Source organism: Eublepharis macularius, chromosome 4 (genome assembly GCF_028583425.1).
Source record: "Eublepharis macularius isolate TG4126 chromosome 4, MPM_Emac_v1.0, whole genome shotgun sequence".
Classification (NCBI taxonomy): Eukaryota; Metazoa; Chordata; class Lepidosauria; order Squamata; family Eublepharidae; genus Eublepharis; species Eublepharis macularius.
This window is the reverse complement of record NC_072793.1, coordinates 14,944,684-14,955,778: the sequence shown is the minus strand read 5'-3', so window position 1 is coordinate 14,955,778 and position 11,095 is coordinate 14,944,684.

Sequence of the window (11,095 nt, the reverse complement as noted above, 5' to 3'; positions counted from 1 at the left end):
ACTTCAATCCCTTCCCGTTGGACGCACCCCCTCTCCATTCCTCTAAATTGCCAGATGTGTCCTCATGGTGGGGGGAGGCAGTGCAGCAATGGACTATCATTAAAAGACACCTTGAAAAAGCCAAACTGGATTACAAAAAGTACGCAGACCGCCATCGTGTGGCCGAATGGGAATTACAACCAGGGGACCATGTGTACATTTCCACAAAGAACCTAAAGCTAGCTCAGACAAGCCGCAAACTCGCTCTGAAATTCTTAGGACCTTTTCCTGTGCGCAAGGTAATAAATAAAGTGACTGTTGCTGTAACATTGCCCAAGAACCTTCGCCATGTGCATGATACGTTCCATGTCAGCCTTTTGAAGAAAGCTCCCACCGACAACAAATGGCATATCAAAGCTCCACCCATTCCAACTTTAATAGACGACCAAATACACTATGAGGTGCAACAAATCTTAGACTCTAAAATCAAGAGAAATCAGCTTTTTTACCTCATTAGGTGGAAGGACTTTGATTCTGGTTACGATGAATGGGTGAACTCTGCACATGTTCATGCTCCTAGATTAACCAAAGCTTTTCATACTCGCTACCCATATAAACCAGGGGGGGATTTGTTTTAAGGGGGGCAGAAATGTCAGGTCCAGTATATATCTTAACTATACTGACTCCATTTTCTAATGCTTTTAGTCTCTAAGTGTTTTCTCCTCAGGTGCACCAGTTCCCAGGCAGCATTCCCACCAGAGGAGACTGTTTTGTCTAACACCGTTCCACCAGGCATTGGCCTTGAAGGAGAGCAGCTTCCCAGGACTGAAAGATGTTGTTTTGAGAACTGTGGGGGGAGGCTGTTCCAGATGGGTATTGTTACTCTGTATCCTATGCTTGCTCTTCATTGGTAACAATGATCATGTACCATCCTGAGTCTCCTATTCAGGACAGTGGACTATAATGGACCTTTTCTGCAATAAAACTTCCTTTGCTAGACATTGGACTTATTCTTGCTTCTAAAGGGAATCTTGCAGAGAGTACCTTATCTAGCCACAGTCTGACAGCAAACTGAAAAGCCAAGAGATAATATTCTAATCGGAAATCCTTTGCAGAACCCTTGGATTGAACTTAGTGATCAGTCAGCAGAAGGAGCTGATGGTCAGTGACCTTTCCCACTTCCTTTCCTCCAAGTTGCCCTTTCTGACCCAGGAATAAACTTTCCTGGTGTAACAGAACCAATATGGTCTAACATACAATTAATTGAAATGTAGATTGCAGAGACCATGCCTCCCAAGTAGGTCCCTTTGGCAGCTGGGGGTGAGGAGACTTGCCATCATAGGGAGCTTGCTGGCAACATCATCACATTGTTGGCAATGCACTGAAGCGACATCAGAGCATTGCTGCGGAAACTAATGGTATTTTGGAAGAACTCTATTGTTTAACCATGGAGTAAACCACCCCGTAACAAAAGTCTGCCAAGAAAACATCATGATACGATGTCCCCCCATGGGTCAGTAATGACTTGGTGCTTGCACAGGGGGATTACCTTTACCTTTTTTTCCCAAATACCAGGGCATCCCTTGGAGATATGCAGATGTCACTTCCAGGTTCACAGGGAGTAACATCAGTGTGTCAGGATGTTGCTGACACCCTCCCTTCCCATTTCTAGAGTTGCTAGGTGTTCGATTTTCACCCAGACAGTCCCGTATTTTCTGGGACTGTCTAGAAAAACTTCAAAGAAAATACCAGTGCTGGCTGCTGCTGTTTGCACAGTGGGGGTGGCTTTTCCTACCCCTGTGTGAAAGCAGCCCCTGACTGTTCCGCAATGAGTTATTTATTTATAGGCCTACCATAGACCCTTTCAGCTTCTACATGTAAAGTTTTGCCAAATACAGCAACTGAATAATTTGGTTTTTATTTTTCTCTTCAAGCATTCCTTCTCGATTCCCGTAGGAAAATGTTTTTACCTAAAAGCATTAAAATAAATGCCATTCCTACATCACAGTCAGTACTTCACAGAGTTCAAGAGTTAAATATCACTGTGTGGAGCTGTACGGGGAAATGGATACTCATTTCCAAGAAGGAGCCATATCCCAGCTCCTCATAAGGCACAGAATTCTCTATGGCTTTGCATGGCCAATTAAAGCAAGCCCCCTTCCCCCAAGGATAAACTGCTGCGGTTCGCTAGGCGGCAAATGGGCACGAATGTCAAAGAGTTTCTGTAGCGTGTATTGCCAGTTTTGCAGAGTGAATAAAGCTTCAGTCTATACATACACTTCTATAAAAAGTTATCTAAAAATAAACTCATATGCAATTGCCGTCTCTATGTGATATGTTCAAATGCTGAAAAGTTTATAAGGTTCTTAATCCAATGTTACAGGAAGTGGGTTTTTATCTTTCCAGTGTTAAAGTATAAATTTTTTGGCAACTGTAAGGGCACAAATGTGCATTTCCATTGACTGTTGGTTAGGTTTTAAAAGACAGATTAGTATAAAAGTATATTAACATCCTCGAAAATAAATATTCGAATAGAAAATTAATATGAGTAATGACTTCCTCCCAAAGGACTAAATAACTGGACATGTCCAAAGGATATATGCATAAGAGACCTTTCTTGTCAGTTACACCACCAAAAATTACACTGTACTTCATTCTTTAGTAAGAAGGCACTGTGGTGTCAATATACCTTAAGCATAATTTTTTTGCTGAATAATTTGCAGCTTTAGATCCACAGCAGCAACTGATATCAGGCTTAAAGCCCTGCCCTATTACTTTGACAGAATTGGACAATCTAGCTCACTATTCCATACATTTTTGAGACTCTGTATATCATATCTTTCAAATATATATCAAATATATATATACAAATATTTTCCATGTTGATTCAGTAAGAGTTTCCAAAAGTGGGGGAGATTCTGAAACTATCAAAGCTGCTGGGCCATATTTGAACACCAACAAATGTTGCAATTGTAAATATTGCCATTCAGCAGAAGTTGGCAAATCATATCTAGACCTCAGCTGAGAAAATGACAAAAACGCAACATCATAGCCTATCAATTGATCTAAAGTAAAAATTCCCTTGTCTGTCTAAGCCAAAGGATTTTCCTTCCAATTTTTAAATCTGGATTGGACCATAATGTTAGTTTAGCATATGAGAATGGGTCAAATTGATATTGTCGTGATATCATGTGCCATACTTCTCTAACTGCAGAAATTCAGGAGAACCAAAATCTATTTTAACGTAAGTAGACCCTAATTTCACCTCCTCTTGGATACACACCTTAGCATAGTACGGGGGTTTGAATGTGTCAGTAAAGCTGAGAGCAACACTGTCAGAAGGACAAGCTTGATCAAGAGTCTAAATTCCTGGAAGAGTCACTCAAGACAGAATGGTTAAAGCTGAGACACCAGACTAAGATGTATCCACCCCCTTCAGGAATCAACAGTCACATCAACAGAATGTTCCAATGGTGATGGGAGTGGAGGAATTCTTGAAGGTTAGCTACTGGACAGCAATCAAAGTGGAAGGGTGACACTGGCGGAGGATCTTTCACAGACAACTGCAGTGTCACTTCAACTAACCCTGGTTAGTACTGCGAAGCAGAAGAAGGCAATGGTAAACCACTTCTGTTAATCTCTTATCATGAAAACCCTATGATGAGACAATCCAAAATGAAAAAGAATATTGTGCTGGAAGACAGAACCCCCAGGTCGGATGGCACAAGCTGAGCACAAGTATGAATAGCGCTATTCTTAATGATGGGACTAGATTAAACTCAGTTGTGGATATGAATAGATGGAACAGGAACATCCAAAGCTGCATAATAATAAGAACATGAAGCGTGAGAAGTATAAAACCAGGTAGGCTAGACATTGTAAAACAAGAAATGGACCGTTTAAACATTGCAGTCCTGGGTGTGAGTGAACTAATGTGGACAGACTCAGGACATTTTCAGTCAGAAAACTACAAAGTGTTTTACTGTGGAAATAACTCAAACGGTGTTGCTCTAATAGTGAGGCTAGTCAGCACAAGCAGTCAAGAGGTACAATGCAAAGTATAACCGAGTAATGTCAATCAGACTTCAAGGAAAGCCTGTTAACATAACCATCATTCAAGTTAATGTTCCAACTACATATCCTGAGGAGGAAGAAATCAAAATTTTTTACGCAAGTGTTCAAGAAGAAATTGATCATACACCTAAACAAGATATACTGATAATCATAAGTGACTGGAACACAAAAGTAGGAGACAAAGCAGAATCAAGCATAGTTAGACAATTTGGACTAGGATCACAAAATGAAGCAGGTGCACTACTCATACAATTTTGTGAAGCCAACAACCTGTTCATTGCTAACGCATGCTTCAGGCAACCAAAAAGATGATTGTATACGTGGAAATCACCAGGTGACCGATACAGAAACCAAATAGATTACATAATTGAAAGCAGGAGATGGAGAAGCTCTATTCTCTATGCTAGAACAAAACCAGAAGTTGATTGTGACACAGATCATGAGCTGCTGAAATCAAAAATCAGAATAAAGTTGGAGAAACATCAAAAGAATCATAGTACCAAACTACAATCTAAATAATATTCCTGAAGAATTTAAAGACAATGTAAAGAACAGATTTGCAATACTAAGTTTAATTGATCATGAGCCAGAAGTACTATGGGCTGAAACCAGAGATAATGGCCGTTTCCACACGGCTTACCTGAAGCCGGGCCATGGTGCAACGTTGCGGATCATGCTGGGGAAAACACAAAATACTGCATTTTCTCGCGCGAGTTTTGCACGACATCGTGCAAAACTTGTGCAAGAAAACTCGATATTTCGCGTTTTCCCCAGCATGATCCGCAACGTTGCGCCATGGCCCGGCTTCAGATAAGCTGTGTGGAAACGGCCAATATCAAGGAAGAATGTGCAAAGACTATTCCTGTAGCCAAAAGGAAGGAGAAGCCTAACTGGATGAATGAGGAAAACTTAAAATTGCTAAAGATAGACGAGAAGCAAAAGGTGACAGAAATAGGGTCAAAATTCTAAATGCAGCTTTTCAGCGACTTGCACACAGAGACAAATCTATTATAATAACCAGTGCAAAGAAATGGAAGAGAACAACAAAAAGGAAGAACAAGAGACTGTTCCAAAAGATCCGAGAAATCAAAAGGAAATTCAAGACATGGTTTGGGATGCTGAAAGATCAACATGGAAATACAGTATCTGATCAGGACAAAATAAAGGAAACATGGAAACAATACCCTGAAGAACTGTATAAAAGAGATGGAAGGTTGACAGATACCTTCAACAAAGACTCTTTTGATGAAGAACCAGAAATCTTAGAAGGTGCACTCAAAGCAATTGGGAGAAACGAAGCACCTAGAGTGGATGGAATACCAATAGAGCTATTTCAAGCTACAGAAATGGAATCCAGTGAAATCTTGACAAGTATCTGTCAATAAATATAGAAAATAAAACAATGGCCCAGAGACTGGAAATGCTCAGTCTACATTCCAATCCCAGAAAAAGGGGATGCCAAACAGTGCAGAAACTATCGAACTATCACCAGTTTGGTGTAGTGGTTAAGAGCAGCGGGACTCTAATCTGGAGAACCAGGTTTGATTCCCCATTCCTCTACTTGAAACCAGCTGGGTGACCTTGGGTCAGTCACAGCTCTTCCAGAGCTCTCTCAGCCCCACCCACCTCACAAGGTGATTGTCATGAGGATGATAATAATACACTTTGTAAACCGCTTTGAGTGGGTGTTAAGTTTTCCTGAATGGCATTATATAAATCAAATGTTATTATTTTTAATTATTATATTAGCACATTAATTTCCCATGTAAGCAAAGTGATGCTCAAAATTCTACATCTATGGAATGAGAAATGCCAGACGTTCAAGCTGAATTCAGAAAAGGAAGAGTCACTAGAGATCACATTGCAAATTTATGGTGGCTGGCTAGTGGAACATACCAGGGAATTTTAGAAGAAAATCAGTCTGTGTTTTATAAACTAAAGCAAAGCTTTTGACTGTGTGGATCATGAAAAGCTATGGGGAATGTTAAAAGAAATGGGGGTGTGACAACATCTGATTGTTTTGATGCACAACCTGTACTCTGGATAAGAGGCTACTGTCAGGACAGAATATGGGGAAACAGAATGGTTTCTGGTTGGCAAGGGTGTCAGACAAGGATGCGTATTATCTCCCTACCTGTTCAATCACTATGCAGAGTATATCATAAGGAAAGCTTGATTAGATCTAGAAGAAGTTGGAGTGACTATGAGGAAATGACTACTAATGAAGGTTAAAGGAGAAAGCGCCAAAGCAGGATTACAGTTGAACATCAAGAAGACAAAAGTAATGACTACTGAGTAATTACACAATTTTAAAGTTGGCAATGAGGAAATTGAAATTGTTCAAGATTTTCTATTCCTTGGCTCAATCATCAGCCAAAGGGGAGATGACAGTGAAGAAATCAGAAGATTGAGACTTGGAAGAGCAGCTGTGAGGGAATTAGTAAAGATCCTTAAAGATAAAGATGTCTCTCTGGGAACCAAGATCAAGATAATCCAAACTATTCCTCATTACTCTGTATGGATTTTTTGGCCATGGATGGCCCAAAAGACAAATAAGTGGGTACTAGATCAAATCAAGCCTGAATTCTCTCTTGAAGCTAAAATGACAAAACTGAGGCTATCTTACTTTGGTCACATCATGAGAAGATAAGATTCTCTGGAAAAGTCAATGCTAGGAAAAGTGGAAGACCCAAAACGAGATGGCTTGACTCAATAAAAGAAGCCACATCCTCCTGTTTGCAGGATCTGAGCATGTCTGTTAATGATAGAACATTTTTGAGGTCTTTCATAGGGTTGCCACAGGACGGAGACGACTTGACAGAACATAACACACACACACAGGCCTGTAGTAGCAACTACTGGGAACTTGCTACCATGTAAATCTTGTGTCAGAGGCAACTTGATGACACATAACACGCACAAACCCTAATTCCATTTAAAATGTGGGTCCAAATATGAAGCCTCCAAGGGAGCCCAAGATGGATAATCGAACTGAGAGGAGTGATCCGAATAATTTGTACATGTTAACAAATATGCCTCATAAAAACTAAGGTCCAGAAAACCAAATCTTCCTTCATTAATTGAAATTTGCATCCTTTTTAAAGAAATCCAAGGTAGTATTCAACCCCCAGAAATCTCAGTCACTACTGACGCTTCCCTATTGGGATGGGGGACTTTTTGCCAGGAATTCTCTACACAGGGTACTCAGTCCCCTTCAGAGCTTGGATTACATATTAATGTGTTTGAGTTGAGAGTGATCTGTTACTCCCTTACCTCTTTTGCAGGACTGTTAAGCAACAGGAGAATTCAGGGACACACCGGGACGCATTCAGGGACGCACTTTACTACCTGAACAAGCAGAGAGGAATGGCATCACTGACTTTGTGTGCCAAGGCAATAAGGATATGGATGTGGGTAATAGAAAACAAAGTCCATCCCTGAGCAATACACATAGCTGGCACAACAAAACATCAGGGTGCATTCTCTTAGTCGTTTATTTTGTCCTCATCACAAATGGACGATCAACGACAAATACATATGACCCATTTTCCATCAGTGGAGATTTCCAGATTTGCCGACTTCAACAATACAAAAACCAAGATCTTCTACTCCCTAGCAGGGACCCCAACTCCCTGCGGAATGCGTTCCAGGTTCCTTGGAACCGGGGACTCTACTGCATTTCCCCCTCTACCCTCTTGCTTCCAAAGGTTCTATGCAGAATAAAATTCTTCAGAATACAGTGTATCCTTATTGCCCCATTCTAGCCTTGACAGTATTGGTTCCCCATTCTATAGGAGCTGGCCAAGGGACAATTCATTCATTTGCTACTAACAGCGTATTTTCTACAGAGAAGTCAAGTGTTTCATCACGACATAGCCACACACAGGCTCTCAGCATGGCTCCTCTTTTGCAGAATCCCTCCTTCACCGGAGAATTGACTCAGATCCTTCTGAATGCTCACAAACCCTTTACAAGGTCTTCCTACAGGTTAAAACGGGATAAAATTGGCAAACCGGTTACCAATGTGGAGCATTCCCCCTTCACATGCCCCCTTTCCCTTATATTTGAATATCTCCTTTCATTCCTACAGAGGGGCCTATGGTAAAGTTAAATCTAGCAGCTATCTCGGCCTTTCATGAAACCATCAGTGGCAAGATTTTTTTCCCCACAATGGCTCTAGACAATTCCTTAAGGGAGCAATCAACACCTTCCCTCTTAGGATAGTGCCGGTGCCACGGTGGAACCTGTCATTAGTCTTGGCACAACTGATGCTATCACCATTGGAACCTATGGCACATTGCCCTGATCTTGGAGAGTAGCCTTTTCAATAGCCATCACTTCCCTTAGGAGGGTAGGGGAATTGGGTGCGCTGAGGGTAGGCCCTCCGTTCCTTCTGTTTTCCCCACAAAAGGGTCGTTCTACACCCTAGCCTTCAGTTCCTCCCCAAGGAAGTATCAAAATTTCACCTTCAACAAAATGTAACATTGCTTGTGTTCTTTCCAAATTCCACTTTGGAATCCGAATGCACACGTCACAGCTTGGATGCCAAAAGAGCACAGTTGTGCTCTTACAAAGAATGAGACCCTTTAGAAAATCACAGGCACTCTTTATTTGTTATGCTGGCCCACACAAGGGCCTACCTGTCCCTAACCAGTCCCTCCAGGTGGATAGTTGCAACCATTAGACAGTGTTATCGTTCAGCCGGGTCCTCCTTCCCAGTGACTGTCAGAGCTCATTCCACCAGGGCTCAGTCATTCGTCTGCTGCCTTATGCAGGGAACTCCTCTTCGGGACATCTGCCAGGCTGCCACCTGGTCATCAGCGGACACATTCATTTGGCACTACTCAGTCGACACAAACTGCAGGGCAGACACAGCGGTTAGAACTGCAGCCCTTCATTCTCTGTTTGCATGAGTTCGTCTCATACCCACCTCCTCAGGTGAGTGGCTTGTTACTCTCCCATGTGAAACCGCACAAAAGAATGACAGTGAAAACACTGTTGCGCTTACCTGTAACTGTTGTTCGTTGAGTGTCTTCTCTGCAGGCACACATTCCCTCCCTCCTGCCCCGCTGTGAGTATGGGTTTTTGTATCCGTGCTCTACAGCATCTCAAGAGAAATGAGTGAAAAGGGGGCGCTCTGACATACAATGCGATTTTGGCGGGGGGAAACATGCTTGTGCGCTGACCGGTCAGAGGTGCCCTCTATAGGTTAGAGCTAGAGAATCTAATTCCATGGCTGGTCTGTGCCTGTGCAGTCCCATGTCTGCCTGCACAGTGTGTGTGTGTGTGGGGGGGTAAACACACCCTTACACATTTTAAAAGCTAGGGAAATCTCTCTGTGCCTGGCCTGCGTGTGCACGGTCCCCAGGGTGTGCCTGCACAAAAGATACTCAATGAACAACCGTTACAGGTAAGCGCAGCCCTGTTTGATAAATTGTAGAAAATCTGGATCAGTGCTAAGTATATTTATAGTCTGTTTGTCTCACTGAACTACTTTATTTTGTTCTGGTCTAGTAAAAACTCCTGGTATGATAACAATTAGAACCAGTTCTATTTGCATTTGTATGTATTGTATATTTGTAATGATACACTGGCATTAGCAATATTTTGTGTATCTATGTTGCTATGACTGAACATGATCTTTTTTAAAAAAAAGAAAAAATATATAAAATGTAATGTGAATGTCCTCAATAAACTTCCCATGTCGAGCATGTGTAGGGGGGAGGGGTCGATAAATTTTTATCAAGTGTCTCCAGTATTTTTGTTGGAACTATCTGGCAGCCCTACATGTTCCCTGCCATTTTTCCTCTGTCCACTACTTGAGCAATAGTGGGAAACAGGGAGCGGGGGTGGTAAGCCTGCCCCCGAGATTCTTCTCAAATTTTAGGCACGTAAGAGAAATAATCAAAGAGTTGGGTCTCCAGGGTCATCTAGTCCAATCCCCTGTACAATACAGGAAATTCACAACTACCCCCCCACACACACACACACCCAGTGACCCCTGCTCCATGCCCAGAAGATGACAAAACACCGCCAGGATCCCTAGCCAAACTGGCCTGGAGAAAATTGCTTCCTGATCCCAAAGTGGTGATTGGTATTACCCTAGATGTGTAAGAAGGGGCCACGAGAACTAAGCGCTGGTGTAACCATTCCTGCCCTACCCCTCATTACCTGCCCAGGTTCACAGAATCAGCATTGCTGTCAGATGGCCATCTAGCCTCTGCTTTAAAAGTTCCAAAGATGGAAAGCGCACCTCCTCCCGAGGAAGCCTGTTCCACTGTCAGGAAATTCTTCATAAAGTTTAACCAAAAACTCTTGATTTAATTTCAACCTGTTAGTTGTGGTCCAACCTTCTTGGGCAACGGAAAACAATTCCACACCATCCTCTATATGACAGCCCTTCAAGTGCTTGAAGATAGTTATCATATCACCTCTTCGGTCCAAGCTACAAGTGACAGATGACACTTGAACGGCAAGTGAACAGACTCACTTGATCAAGTGGAGCGCAAGTGAACAGGGAGGAATACACGTGAGTCTGTTCATTTGCCATTCAAGTGTCATCCGTCACTTGTAGCTTGGCCTTTAGTCGTTTCCTCTCCAGTTGTCTCCTCTCACAGCCCTATGCAGAGTTACTCCCAGTTTAAGCCCATTGAAATCAACTGGCTTAGACTGGAGTAATTCTGCAAAGGGCTGTTCTGTTAGTCAATTAAAATTCTCACTTATAGAGTAGGCCCAGGAAAATGTGAATGGGTAGGAGAGTGAGCCTCTTCCTTCCTTTTCCAAGACCATCAGAGGTCATAATTTTTTTCCAAAAATGCAACATGTTGTTGACAAGGGATCTTTTTATCGCCACCCAACTGTACCATGATGTGCTTGTTTGAGTTCAGCATTTTTTGCCCAGTCCTGTTAACCTCAGGCAGTATAGGCCGACCGTAAGAAAATTATATTCAAACAGCAGAACATAATAAAATAAGCAGTGAAGTACAGAGGTAGCCCCTCCCAGTGAGTGGAACAAACCGCAAAACTTCTGCAAGTGTTATTC